Source organism: Camelus bactrianus, chromosome 3 (assembly GCF_048773025.1).
Source record: "Camelus bactrianus isolate YW-2024 breed Bactrian camel chromosome 3, ASM4877302v1, whole genome shotgun sequence".
Lineage (NCBI taxonomy): Eukaryota > Metazoa > Chordata > Mammalia > Artiodactyla > Camelidae > Camelus > Camelus bactrianus.
Window position 1 is genome coordinate 116,126,943 of NC_133541.1, and position 14,903 is coordinate 116,141,845.

Below are 14,903 nucleotides of genomic sequence, written 5' to 3' on the forward strand. Positions count from 1 at the left end.
TCGGGGGCGGGGAAAGCCAATCACGTTGATGATTGTGAAATACACCGTTTACGCTACAAAATAAAGAACTACCTTGTGAAGCTAGGAGGTGGAGCTAATGTCTGCAACAGCTGTCATGATTCGGAAACACCTGTGGTTCCCGTTGGGGACCGAGGCACAGGTCCTGTTAACTGAGTTTTGCAACTTCCCTTCATCACAGGGAGAATGGCTAGATTTCAACTAGAAGTTAGTGAAAATAAAAGTTATTTTCCCTAAGTTCACAAACCCCTGAATTCTGACCGACGACCCCCATGTTCAGGATAACAGTTCTCAGTTGGGCATTTTCTGATATTCAAAAATTCATAACAAAAAAAAATTCATAATGAAGTGATCCTGATTGGGGTGGGTAGGAGGAGGAATTTACACATCAGAAGGCGGGGCCCGGAGGGCCAGAGGTGCAGCCCTCCGCTGTCTCCTGGCCACCATGCACATGGTGTCCTGCCAGGCCAACACAGAGGGGAGAAGCCCGATTGTAATGATCTGGGTCTAGAAGACAACGTTTGTTGAGTTTTACTTTTGTCAAAAGAACACATCAGGTGGAAAGAACGGAGGAAGATGTAAGCATCAGAAAGTCTGGTCAAATAAAAAGTAAAGGGAAAAAACCCTACAAAGTCTGCATTATGATATGATTGTTATATTCACAAAGGTTGACCTGAGTCTTGACAAAGAGGGCAAGGAAGGTGAAGGTACAGGATGAAAAGCAGTTCTGGGCAGGGAAATGCAAGTATACCTTAAGGCAGGTAGAGAGGCATGTGGGGAAACAGAGGAAGCTGATGGGGGAAGGGAAATCCACGTAGCTGGGCAGTTTACTGTGTCCTAACCACAGAGGGTCTTGAGTGTCGAGCTAAGGAATCTGGATACTAACCTCAAAGCACTGTAGGGTCACTGAAAGTTGTAAGCAGTCAGGTCCACCCATACATTTAACTGGGTGGGGATGTCTGCTCTGCACTAGGCACCCCATCAGACACTTGGCACAGGCAGAAACCAGGTAGGGTCACTGCCAGTAGAAAGCCTACAGTCTGCAAGGAAGTAGAGTTACATTACTTATCCTAGTAAACAGCCAACACCAACACTTAAATAACCGAGGATGGGCCAGGCAGGCCTTGGTCTAAACCCTTTACTTACAGCTGCCAGTAAATCTACTCAATACACCTCTGAAGCAGGACCATCATTATGTCCATTTTACAGATGGGGAAAGTGAGGCAGATTGAGATTATTCAGGCAGCTGGTAAGAAGCTGAGCTAGGACTTGAGCCCAGGCAGTCTGGCTCCTGATATCATGCTCTTAACCTCCACTTTTGAGCCCATAAGGGGCTGCAGGGCATTCTGAGTGCTGTGATTGACTGGGATTTATTTGACTCTATAGAACAAACTGGGGAAAATGATACCATCACCTTATTGAGGTCTTCAATTCATGAACACGATATGTCTCTACCTGTATTTGAATCTTTTTTTTCTCTTATCAGTGCTGTGTAGTTTTTAGTGTATAGCCTCGCTTCATATTTTTCTGTTTATACCTAAGTATGTTATTTACTTAGTGCTATTATAAACAATTTTTTTTAATTTCATTTTTTCTTTGCTGGATTATATGAATACTTTTGTATACTGGACTTGTATTTCGTGACATTTCCACTTACTTATTAGTTCTAGGAGCTTTTTGTGGATTTGTTCAGATTTTTTAATGCAGATATTAAGTCCTCTGAACAGAGACTTTTCTTTTTTTTCCCTTTCCAACAAGTATATCTTTATTTTTCTTGTCTTATTACACTAGCTAGAATTTCAATACTATGTATTATATAGAGTGGTGAGAGAGACTATCCTTGTCCCTTATCTTATGGGAAAGCATTCAATCTTTCATTGATAAGAATGATGTTAGCTAGGGTTTTTTTTTTTTTAATATAAATTGGTTTTTATTAAGCTAAGGAAGTTGTTTTCTTAGTTTGCTGTAAGTTTGTATTGTGAATGAATGGTAAATATTATTGAAAGTTTTTTTCTGCATCTATTAATATGATCATATGGCTTTTCTTATTTAGTCTGCTAATCTAGTGAATTACGATTGATTTTTCCAGTGTTTGAATGGCTTTGCTTTCGTGGAGTGAGTCTCACGAGGTCATGATGTAGCATCTTTTTCATATAGTGCTGTAATTGCATAGATAACCTTTAGTTGAGTATTTTTATGCTTATGTACATAGGAGCTACTTCTTTATGGTTTTCTATTGTTGTCATTGTATTTTCATTTCTTTGTCAGATTTTGGTATTAGAGTGTAGTGGCCTCAGGAAATGAGTTGGAAAGTGTGTCTTCCTCTTCTGGAAGAGCTTTGTAGAATTAGAAGTACATCTTCCTTACAAGTTTGGTAGGATTCACCAGTGGAACTATTTGGACCTGGCGTTTTCTTTCTATTTTTTGATGAATTTTAATGACAAATTTAATTTTTTTTAATAGACACAGGATTCTTACATACTCTAATTTTCTTGTGAGCTTTGGTCGTCTGTGTCTTTCAAGGAGTAAGTCCATTTCACCTACGTTGTTTAACTTACGAGTGTACAGTTCTTAGTATTCTCTTATTGTCCTTTTAATGTCCATAGGATCAGTATTGATGGCCCTTGTTTCATTCATTTTTGGTAATTTTTGTCTTTTATATTTGTTTTTGGTCGGTCTGACTAGAAGTTTATCAATTTTATTTATCATTTTAAACAACTGACTTTTTGTTCCGTTGTTTTCCTCTGTTTTTTAATTCCTTTGATTTCTGCTGTAATCTTATTTCCTTCCTCTTCTTGGTTTCATTTAAACTTACTCTGAAGTTTCTTGGCTCGGCTCTGGCCGCAGCTCCGGGCCCGAACCCGGCCCCTTGACCATATTGTGCGGCCGCCCGAGGAGCCCCCGGCGCAGGCTCGTCGCGCTCCCGTCGCCGCCCGCACCCCAGGACGGCAGCACCGAGAGGCCCGGGCTACAGGCGCTGAAGAAGACGGGCCTGACGGAGGATGCGGACGTGCAGGCCATGCTGCGCGGCTCCCGGCTCTGCAAGACCCGCTCGCGGATGTGGCACAAGGAGCCGCTGTACCTGCTGCAGGAAGACGGCCTGAGCGTGTGGTTCCAGGGGCGCATCCCGCGCGCGCCGTCGCAGCACATCTTCGAGCAGCACATCGAGGCCGTCCGCGAGGGCCACCAGCCCGAGGGCCTGCGGCGCTTCGGAGCCGCCTTCGAGCCGGCGCGCTGCCTCACCCCCGCCTTCTAAGGGCGCCACATGAACTTGAACCTGGCGACGCGCGTGGCGGAGGAGGCTCAGCGCTGGGTGCGCGGGCTGGCCAAGCTGCGCGTGCGCCTTGACGCCATAAACCAGCGCGAGCGCCTCGACCACCGGCGAGCGGTCCTATCTGCACCTGGCGGACTCCAACCAGGACAGTAAGGTGATTCCAACGAGGTCAAGAGCCTGCTCCCAGTGCTCAACGTGGGCACGAATATGTACGCCTACTGCCTCTTCAAGGAGTGTGACCGCTCCGGCAGTGAGCAGCTCGAGGGGACTGAGATTGAGGAATTTCTGTGGCGGCTGCTGAAAGGCCCGGAGTTGAGGGAGATCTTCCATCGGTACTTGAGCGGGGACCGTGCGCTGAGCGCCCTTGAGCTGCTGGAGTTCCTGGAGGACCAGGGCAAGGACAGCACTACGCTGGCCCGCGCCCAGCAGCTCATCCATACCTGTGAGTTCAACGAGACAGCCAAGTAGCACGAGTGGATGACACTGGGGGGCTTCATGATGTATCTGTTGTCACCTGAGGGGGCTGCCGTGGACCTGGCCCACACGTGCGTGTTCAAGGACATGGACCAGCCCCTCGCCTTTCCTTCATCTCCTCCTCCCACAATACCTATCTGATTGACTCTCAGATCGGGGGCCCAGCAGCACCGAGGCCTCCGTTAGGGCCTTTGCCCACGGATGTCGCTGTGTGGAGCTGGGCTGCTGAGAGTGGCCGGGAGGGAAGCCGGTCATCCACCATGGCCACACCCTCAACCCCAAGATCCTCTTCCGAGATGCGATCCAGGCAGTGCGTGACCACGCCTTCACGCTGTCCCCATACCTGGTCATCCTGTCCCTCGAGAACCACTGTGGGCTGGAGCAGCAGGCTGCCATGGCCTGCCACCTCCACACCATCCTGGGGGACATGCTGGTGACACAGATGGTGGACTCCCAGAACCCTGAAGAGCTGCCATCCCCAGAGCAGCTGAAAGGCTGGGTGCCAGTGAAGGGGAAGAAGCTGCCAGCTGCTCGGAGTGAGGACGGTCGAATTCCATCAGACCTGGAGGAGGAGGAGGAAAAAGAGGAGGTGGGGGGCCACAGAGCAGAGGCGGAGGGCCAAGCAGATCTCCCCAGAGCTGTCGGCTCTGGCCCCCCGCTTGTGGACCCTGTGCCTGGCCCCTCCGCCGCCCCAGCCCTGCTAGATCAGCTTCCTCAGGGAAGCTGCAAGGTCAAGAAGCTCATCCGAGAGGCAGGAACAGCTTCGCCAGGCACAGTGCCCCCCAACTGACCCGAGTCTACCCGCTGGAGCTGCGGATGAACTCGGCCAAGTACAGCCCCCAGGAGACGTAGGACTTGGGCTGTCAGCTTGTGGCCCTGAACTTCCAGGTTATGTGATGGACCTCAATGCCGGGCGCTTCCTCATCAACGTGCAGTGTGGCTAAGTCCTGAAACCCGCCTGTTTGCAGCAGCCCGACACAACCTTTGACCCTGAGTGTCCTGGACCGCGCAGAACCACTCTCACCAGCCAGATGCTGACTTTGCAGCAGCTGCCTAAGCTGAACGCCAAGAAGCCAAACTCCATCGGGGACCTGCTGGTGTGCATTGAGATCAATGGGGTGCCGGCATACTGTGCTCTCAGAGATACCAACTGTGTACTCAACAATGGCTTCACCCCGCTGGGGGCAGACCCTGCACTTCCAGTTGCCGGCTCCGGAGCTGGTGCTGGTGCTGTTCGTGGTAGAAGATTATGACTCCACCTCCCCCAGTGGCTTTGTGGGCCAGTTTACGCTGCCTCTCAACAGCCTGAAGCCAGGGTTCCGCCACATCCGCCTGCCTTGCCAAGGACGGGGCCTCACTGTCATCAGCCACGCTTTGTCCACATCTGTATCCAGTGCTGCTGAGGGCGTGGCTGACCCACCTGTGGTTCTGCAGGTGCCAGTCCTCATCCTGTGGCAGAAGCCCTCTCCTCCTCTGGAGTGGGGGGGTGATGGGAGAGCCAGCCCCTCCAGCCTGCCCACTCAGCCTGCTCACCAGGCTCTGGTCTCAACTGGGTGCTGAGGGCTGCCTCAGCCCCTCCCGAAGAACAGGCGATTATCTCCTACTTGGGGCCTCAGCCCACCCGCCGTCATGGCTTATGAAGAGCCAGGACTTCCAGGAGACTTGAGCAGCAAGACGCGTAAGTCCTCAGCCACTCCCTGCTCCACAGCGGGGCCATCCCAGCCCCTTCCCATAAGGAGCCCAGCCACCCCCTTGCCCCCATCTCCAGGCATTAGCCCCCCACTAAGACCTTCCTTCCCCCTGCAGGCTTTCCTGGGCTCTCCCTCCAGCTCTTGAACCCGTGTTCCCTTCTCTTGTTAAAAGCAAGCTGGGAGAGGTCGGCTGGGGGCCCTGGAGAAACCTAGGAGTTGATTTTTAACTTGTGTTATAAAAGAGCCCTGGAGAAGACAGCAGAACAAGACTATTTAAAAAATTAAGAAGCAAGTTTATTTAAAAAAAATTTACTCTTTCTTACTCATATTTTTAAGGGTACAACATATTGATTTGATACATTTATTTCACAATATGATTGACATTATAACATTAATTAACACACTTGATATAATTGTCATTTCTTCTTTTGGTGAGAAGAGTTAAGATCTATGTCTTAGAGTTTAATGTTTACAGTACAGCTCTGTGTCTATAATCAACTTTACCGCGCATTATGCCTCCAACTTATTTATCTACTAGTTGCAAATGTGTACCCTTAAACAACTTCTCTCCCCTTCCTCCAGCCTCTGGTCACCACTATTCCAGTCTCTCTCTTTTTTTTTTTTTTTTTTTTTTGAGTTTGGTGTTTTTAGAATTAATATACATGAGATACCGTACATTATTTCTCTTTGTCTTCTCTTTTTCACTTAGCATAATATCCTCAGGTTTCATCCATGTTGTTGCCAAGGGCCAAATTTCCCTTTTTCTCATAACTGAGGAATATTCCATTATATGTATATGCAACATCTTTATCCATTCATCTGTTAATGGACAAATTCTCTGACTATTTACATGTCTTGGCTATTGTAAATAGTGCTGCAATAAACATGGGAGTGTATATATTTCTTCAATAACCTGTCTTCATTTCCTTTGGATATATACCCAGAAGTGTGATTGCTCGATTATTTGGAAGATCTGTTTTTAGTTTTTGTGGAATTTCCGTTCTGTTCTCCATAGTGGATGAACTAGTTTACCATCCCACCAACAACAGTGCACAAGAATCCTCTATTCTCCACATCTTTCAGCAAGACTTGTATCTCTTGTCTCTTTGATGATATGAAGTCCATATTATAAATTATTTATTTCATGGATTGTGTTTTTGGTACTTTAATAAAACAGCACTATACCCATGGTCAATCTAGGGTTTCTCCTGTTATCTTCAATGAGTTTTACAGTTCTGCATTTTACATTTAGGTCTTTGATACATTTAGGATTGTGTGTGTGTATGTGTGTGTGTGTAATGTCAGTGCCTAGTTTCATTTGGGAGGGGGGGCATGTGGATGTCCAGCTCTTCCAACACCATTTGTTTAAGAGACTATCCTTGCTCCCTTGTATCACCTTTGCTCCTTTGTTATAGATCGGTTAATAATATTTATGTGAGTTTCTTTATGGGTTTTCTATTCTGTTTTCATTAATCTATTTGTTCTTTGGACAAAACCACACCATCTTGATTACTGCAGCTTTATAGCAAATCTTGAAGTGAGGTAGCATCAGTCTTCCAATATTGTTCTTGCCCATCAATTTAAAAAATTAAGGCTCTGGTCTCAACTGGGTGTGGACTAAACTAAGTCTTTTCCTGCTCCCTATGTACTTTAGAATCTTTATGTCAATGTTCATAAAATAATTTGCTGGAATTTTGATTGGGGTTGCATTAAATCTATAGATCAATTTGAGAGGAACTGATATCCTGAAAATATTAAGAGTTTGTACCCATCATAGACATCTTTCCATTTGTTTAGTTCTTTGATTTTACTCATTAAGATTTTGTAGTTTTTCTCATATAGATCTTATACATGTTTTATTAGATTTATGTTAAAGTATTTAATTTTGGTGTGCTAATGTAAATGGTATTGTGTTTTTAATTTGAAATTCCACTTGTTCATTTGTTAGAATATTGAAAATCAATTTGTGTGTGTGTGTGTGTGTGTGTGTATTAACCATATATTTTGAAACCTCGTTATACTCACATTATTTCAGAGGGTTCTTGGTTCTTGTTGATTCTTTCAAGTTTATCACTTATCTGTATTCCTGAACTATGAAACTATGAACTATGAACATCTGGGCTAAGGAATAATTTCTCTTGATAAATAAACAGTTAACAAATACTGTAGGAAAAATATTTTAGCTTTTCTTATTGACTTACTGAATGAAGAACAAGGACTTTCAGCACAGTGTTTAAAAGCAATGTTCAGAGGGGACCTCCTTGCCTTATTCTCGATCTTAGTGGAAAGTTTTAAGTGTCTCATCATTAAGTCTAATGTTAACTGTAGAGTTTTCTTCTAATGAAGGTACTGAGGATTGAACCCAGGACCTCATGCATGCTAAGCACATGCTCTACCACTGAGCTACACCCCACACTCCACAACTGTAGATTTTTTATAGATAGTCTTTATAAAATTGAGAAAGGTCTCCCCTATTCCTAGTTTACTGAGAGTTTTAATTATGAATTAAATTATTGGATTGTGTATTTCAAGGGACTGCTTCATTTCATCTGGGTTATTAATTTGGGAGCACAGAGATATTCTTAGTATTTCATTATTTTCCTTTTAATTTCCATCAAATCTGTAGTGATGGCCCCTATTTCATTTCTGATACTAGTAATTAGTATCCTCTCCCCCAACATTTTGTAAATATGGCTAGAATACTTTCAATTTTATTGATCTTTTCAATAAGCCTGCTTTTGGGTTTTTTTTTTTTTTGTATTAATAATCTGTTTTCAATTTCACTAATTTATGTTAAAATTCTTATAATTTCTTTTATTTTGCTTATTTTGCTTTCTTTTTTAATTGAAGTATAGTGGGTTTACAATGTTGTGCTAATTTATAGTGTGCAGCATAGTGATTCATCCATAGATATATATATTCCTTTTCATATTCTTTTTCATTATAGGCCATTACAAGGTGTTAAATATAGTTCCCTAGGCTATACAGTGGGATCTTGTTGTTTACCTATTGATTTCAATTTGCCGTTCTTTTTCTAGTGTCCTAAGGTGGAAACTTAGAGGATAGACTTTAGATCTATCTCATTTTCTAATATATGCTTTTAATGCTATAAAATCCCCTCTAAGTACCACTCTTGCTGATTCGTCCCCAATTTGATACGGTGTGTTTTATTTTCACTGAGAACAAAATATATTTTAAAAATTTATCTTGAAATTTATTTTTTGACCCGTGAGTTATTTAGAAGTGTGTTGTTTAATCTCCATGTCTTGGTATTTTTCAGTTATCTTTCTATTATTGGGATTTCTGGTTTAATGTTGGTTGTGCTTGTGGGCAGCATATGATTTCTGTACTTCTAAATTTGTTAAGACATATATTAAAATGTCCATTGCTTATAGTGTGGTGTATCTTGGCTAATGTTTCATATGAGCTTGAGAAAAATGGGTACTCTGCTGATGTTAAATAAAGTAATCTATAGATTTAAATAATATCCAGTTGATTAATGGACTTCTTGAGTTCAACTATTTTTACTTATTTTTTTGCGTGATAAATCAGTCCATTTATGAGAGATGGCTATTGGCGTCTTCAATTTTTGCCTCACTTAGTTTGATTATCTGTTGTTAAGTGCACACACATTAAGAATTATTATGTCCTCTTGGGGAACTAACTCTTTATCATTACATAATGTTCTTCTGTATTCCTGAAAACTTTTCTTACTTTGAGTCTGCTCTGCCTGCCATTAACATAGATATTCTTGCTTTATTTTGAAGTGTTTTTCCTCCTCCTTTTACTTTCAATCCATATGTGTCTTTATAGTTTAAGTAGGGTTCTTTTTTTTAAATTTTATTTTATTGAGTTGTAGTCAGTTTACAATGTTGTGTCAGATTCCAGTGTAGAGCACAATTTTTCAGTTATACACGAACATACATATATTCATTGTGGCATACTTTTTGACCGTGACCTACCACAAGATCTTGTATACATTTCCCTATGCTATACAGTATAATCTGGTTTATCTATTCTATATATACCTGTTAGTATCTACAAATTTCGAATAAGTATAGTGTTGGGTCATATTTTGATGCAGTCTGTTTCTTTTAATTGGTGCATTTAGACCACACACATGGAAAGAGATTATTGATATAACATCTGCCATATTTGTTACTGTTTTCTTTTTGTTGCCCTTGTTCTTTTTTCCTATTTTGTCTTCCACTCTTTTTCTGACTTTTTTGGTTTTAATTCAGCATTTTATACAATTCCTCTTTATCTCCATTTTTAGAATATCAATTGTACTTCTTTTTAAAACTTTTTTGGTAGTTGCTCTATAGTTTACAACATATATTCATGACTAATCCAAGTTCACTTTTAAATAACACTATACCACTTCGTGGATAATGTGAATACTGTATAATAACAAAATAATCCTGAGTTCTTCCTTTCTTTCTCCCATCCCTCCTGGGATCATTGCTGTCATTAATTTAAGGTTTTTTATATATATATAATATTAGTGTTTTGTATAATATATAATATATATTTAATATTAGTATGTGTGTATATATATAAACTTACTCCTTCAATGAACTTTCTTTTCCTGACCTCATTTTTCTTCAAGTATTCTTTCTTTCCCTTCTTTTTCTTCTCTCCTCCTGGAACTTAAATAATGCTTGTGCTGATGTGCTTGATGGTGTCCCAGAATTCTCTTAAGATGCTAGTGAGATTATTGTACATTTTTGGTTACTGTTTTACTCTTTGATATTCAGAATGGAAGATTTCAATTGAAGATTTCAATTGACATATGTTCAAATTTGGTGATTTTTAAATGACTGTTGAAGTCTGCTGTGGATCCCCTCTCATAATTTTTTTTATTGGTTGTACTTTTCGGCTTCAGAATTTATTTTTGGTTTCTGTCTATTTTATTTTATGGGGGGGCAGTGGGAGGTAATTGGGTTTATTCATTTATTTATTTTTAGAGGAGGGACTGGGGGGTTGAACGCAGGACCTTCTGCATGCTGTACACGCTAAGCATGTGCTCTACCCCTTGAGCTATACCCTGCCCCCTTTGGTTTCTGTCTATAAACACTGTCTCTATGGATATTGTTTATTTGATGAGAGATTGTTTTCCTGGTTTCCTTTAGTTCTTTGTTTAATTTTTCTTTAGGTTCCTGAGCATATTTAAGACACTTGATTTAAAGTCTTTTACTAGTATGTTTAATATTGGACCTTCTCAGGAACGGTTTCCATTCGTTTGTTCAAATTGTGAACGGGCCATAATTTATTTTTTGTATAGCTTATAATTTTAACATTATAATGTGGTAACTCTGGAAATCAGATTCTGTCTCTTTACCTGAAATTTTGATGCTGCTTGTACTGTATTTTAGCTGTGTATGGGGGCGAGGGGAGAATTCTAAAATTTTTTTTGTGAAGACTGCATTCTTTGTCATGTATTGTCTTTAAAATTTATGTTCCATTAGCTTAGTGATCCGTAAGTGATTTGACAGATATCCTTTAATGCCAGGCCTCTCAAAATAAATCCCACATCTTCCAGCTGAGCTCTCTGTGTTTCACATACGCCTTTTTGCCTTTACCATTTCTTCATCCTTGCTTAGTTTGATGTTCAAATATAGGTGAGTGGTTAGGACCTTCTAGGCTGTTTCTGATGATATGTTCCACTCTAACCATTCACATGGTATTCTTGATCCCTGGAATTTATGGTTATTTTTCAAAGCCCTAATCTCCAAGGCATCCCATTCTCTGTTCCTTCCGCCAAGGTTTTTAAACATGTTTATTGATTGCCCCAACTGATATCCTTTTCCCAGTCTCAAACATTTTCCAGTTTTTTTTTTATGGTTTGTTCTTTGATCTATTTCTCATTTAGGAGTATATTGTTTAATTTCAACCTATTCCTAAGTTTCATCAAATTTCTTGAATTTGGTGATATCTTGAATTTGGTCACTGGTTCTAATTTCCTTCCAAATGGTCAGAGAATATACTTTGCATTATTTCAATCATTTTGATTTTATTGAGTTTTTTTATGGCCTTACTTATGGTCTATCCAGGAGAATGTTCTCCAAGCACTTGAGAGGAATATATATTCCACTGTTATTGGGTGATATATTCGCTGTATGTCTGTTAATTCTTGTTAGTTTCTCATGTTGTTCAAATCCATTTACTTGTTGATTTTTTGTTGTTTTATCTATTACTGAAAGTGATTTATTAGTCTCCCAATATTGTTTTTTACATTTTTCACCTTACTTAAAAAAATTTACTCTATTTTTGTGATTTTTGTTAGGTACATATAATTTTTTTTTTATATCTTCCTGATGAATTGACCCTTTTTATTATAAGATGTCCCTTTTATTTCTCCAGTAACTGTCTTTCTATTGTTGTTCTTGTTTTAAAGTATTTTATCTGATTTTAGAATGGCCTTGCTAGTTGCTCTAGTGCTTACTGTATACATTTTAATTCATCAGAATCTCCTTCATGTTATACTAACAAAACTCTGGTGAGCTACAGAAGCATTACTTTTATATGGCTCTAGTTTCTTTTCTCTCCTTTTTGTGATGGTAATGCTATGGTTACTACATCTGTTTATCAAAATTACACTGTTGTAATTATCACTGTATGTAATATCATTCCTATTAAAGAAGGTGAGAGAAGAAATGGGAGCAATTATATATTTATATTTTTAATATTAACTTTACCATTTCCTGTTCTCTTTATTTGATCCTATGAATTCAAGTTATTATCTGGAGCTATTTCCTGAGCCTCAAACAGCTTCGTTTCCATTTTCCTTTTTGTGCATTTATTGAAAAATATATTACGTTTCTATATTTATATGGCCAACAGTACAATTATATACATATTTTATGCAATGGCTTTTTAAAATCAATAAACAAGGAATAGTCTTTCATGCCGTCTTTTATAATTACAAAATTACTTTTACTAATACTTTGTCTTTTTTGTGCATTCTGTTAGGATCACTCTCAGACTGAAGTTCCTTAGTACGTAAGATGGCTAGCGATAAATTGGCTCAATTTTTGTTCACCTGGAGTATCTTCCTTTTGCCTTTATTTTTCATAGATAATTTCTCGGTACATAACTCTTGGTTAAAAGTCTTTTCCTGGAGTACTATACAAAAATTTTAAAAGGAGTTAAAAATCTTCCAAGATGGCAGACAACCCCAGACCTAAGAAATCCACCTGGATTAAGCAACAATGTCATAGTAAAGGTGGCTGATGATAAACTGGGCTCAGTTGGTGATGGCAGGATTAGTTTAATTTCAGACTTTAGAAGTCTGTGTGGTAGGTGGTCCTGACTAAGGCCAAACAGATTTCTTATTTGTCAGAGAAGCAAAAATAACTTGTGAGTTGTACAACAGGGTGAATTCACACAGGCTAAGGGCTGGGCCCTGTGCTACTAGTCAAAACTCTAGAGGAATACAAGTTACCAATTTGTTATAAAATGATATTTTATTAAGAAAGAGGACAAAAAATGTGGCAGTCATACTTCAGGTGAGGGTTAAGTTTAGGGTAGTTATAACAAAGATACAGTTATGGATGTCACAGAAAATTATTGCAATGGTTAAAGAGTGAGTGCTTTAATATTGTGTGTGAAATAAAATAACCCTATGAATATTAGCAAAAGAGGAGGTCGGGCGATGTGAGAGACAGAGAATACAAAGGAATCTGACGCTTCATTTCAGAATAAAACATTTAGGACAGACCTTTCATATCTCAGACCTCAGCACGTTTTGGAATGGATGTGTTCTTCCCACACTCTATGAATGCACCTGGAAAATCAGATGGAGGAGTAAAAAGCAGCCAGCATCCTGCTCCCCATGCCAGGTGCCCTTGCACAAAGCTGTGTCTCTGTAGGACAAGCTCCTTGCCTATGTATTTCAGGCTGAGAGTATATTTTCCTAATTCCCACAGAGGGGCTTCTAGTTTAGTTTTGGCCTTAAAAATAGAAACCAATGGATAACGCATGTGAAGGACTCAGAGCCCTCAAACCAGTGGGGATACTTTGGGGAGGGTTCATGGTGTTCTACTCATTTTGAAATTAGGGTGATTGTTCAAATTGGTTTTTTTTTGTGGACAGGAACTGAGATGATACAACCCACCCGGGCAAGGTCATCCAGAAAAATGAGCTCACGCATGGGGAAGATTGGAACCCAGCTGTTCCTGGTCGAATGTTTTCCAAGAATGAGGTAAGTTTAGTTTTTCCTTGGAGGCTCCCATGTCTAATGGTCCCAAGAGCAGGGCTGTCCTGCTTCTGCAGGTGGCATGACAATTATGGGCCTGGAGGAAGATGAGCTCATGACATCCCTGCCTTATAACCATGTGTTGAGGCTCTTAACTCACATACATGGACTTACTCCAAAGACACTGCTGGGTGAGTGTCTATTCCTCAGCTTCATAAACTGTGAATGCTCAGGAGTCTGTGAGATTGGTGAGATGAGGCAGATACTTCTCATTAAAGTGTTAGGAGAATTCTTTCTCATAATTTCAGTCTAATAGTTAGTGAATCAGAACTAAATGCAGTAGATATTTCCAAATGAAAAAAAACTCAATTTCATGAATCTTATGAGGCCATGCATTTATAGATTTTTGAAAGCATCTTTAGAACTTTGTGAGGTGTTTGAATTGGAATTGCACTTAATTTTTTTCTTACTTTTCTCAGTTTTACTTACTGTATGTACTTAGGTGGTTTTATCTTTACAAGTTATCTGAACTAATCCAAAATGATTTCATCATATGTCTTTTTCCTTTTAAGTTTATAGATATCTTAGTATGTTTATAATGTTGAAGACTATTTGGAATTATAATGTTATAAAGCACGAGACATGGCGGTGAGGAGAAAACACTGTCTGACAGGACTTTTAGGGTTTATCAAATTTGTAGCACAAGATTTGTGATCAAGACCTGCCAGTGTTCTTCTGTCTTTTTCTTATGCAGCGACACCTTCTCTTCCTATGATTTTTTCCCTTGGTGGGAGTGGCTGAGAATTCATATCTTGAAGTTGTAAATATCCTTGTTGGCAAGCATTGTGCTTCCAGCCACACCATATGTTAAATTCAACTGCCATGCAACAACAGATGTAGTTTACTTATTCAGTGGTTTCTGACATTTATCCTATTTATTACTTGGCATTTTTGCATTTCATCAAGGCCTTTTTATAAACTAATCATAATGGAAAGGTATTTTCTTTTAATGACATTGCCAGCTTTGTTTTTCCTGTTACTGACGATTGTCACTGAACAAAACCTCTCTCCTCTTGTCTCCTGCAGTTCTCATAATCACTTTATGCTGTCAACGTCCAATCATAGATCTTCTAAAGATACTCATAGAATATGGCAAATCTAATGAGAAAAATGACATTTTCATTAATAGTAAAACAATATGCAGAATATTATTTTATCACTTAGAATACATACCTAAATAAATACACAC

At 40.1% G+C, this 14,903-nt stretch overlaps 1 pseudogene; it reads left to right on the forward strand.

The window, feature by feature from the left end:
• The first annotated feature begins 1,212 nt into the window (after nucleotides 1-1,212).
• Nucleotides 1,213-13,660, forward strand: LOC105065247 (1-phosphatidylinositol 4,5-bisphosphate phosphodiesterase delta-3 pseudogene; annotated as a pseudogene).
• Nucleotides 13,661-14,903: the final 1,243 nt, after the last annotated feature.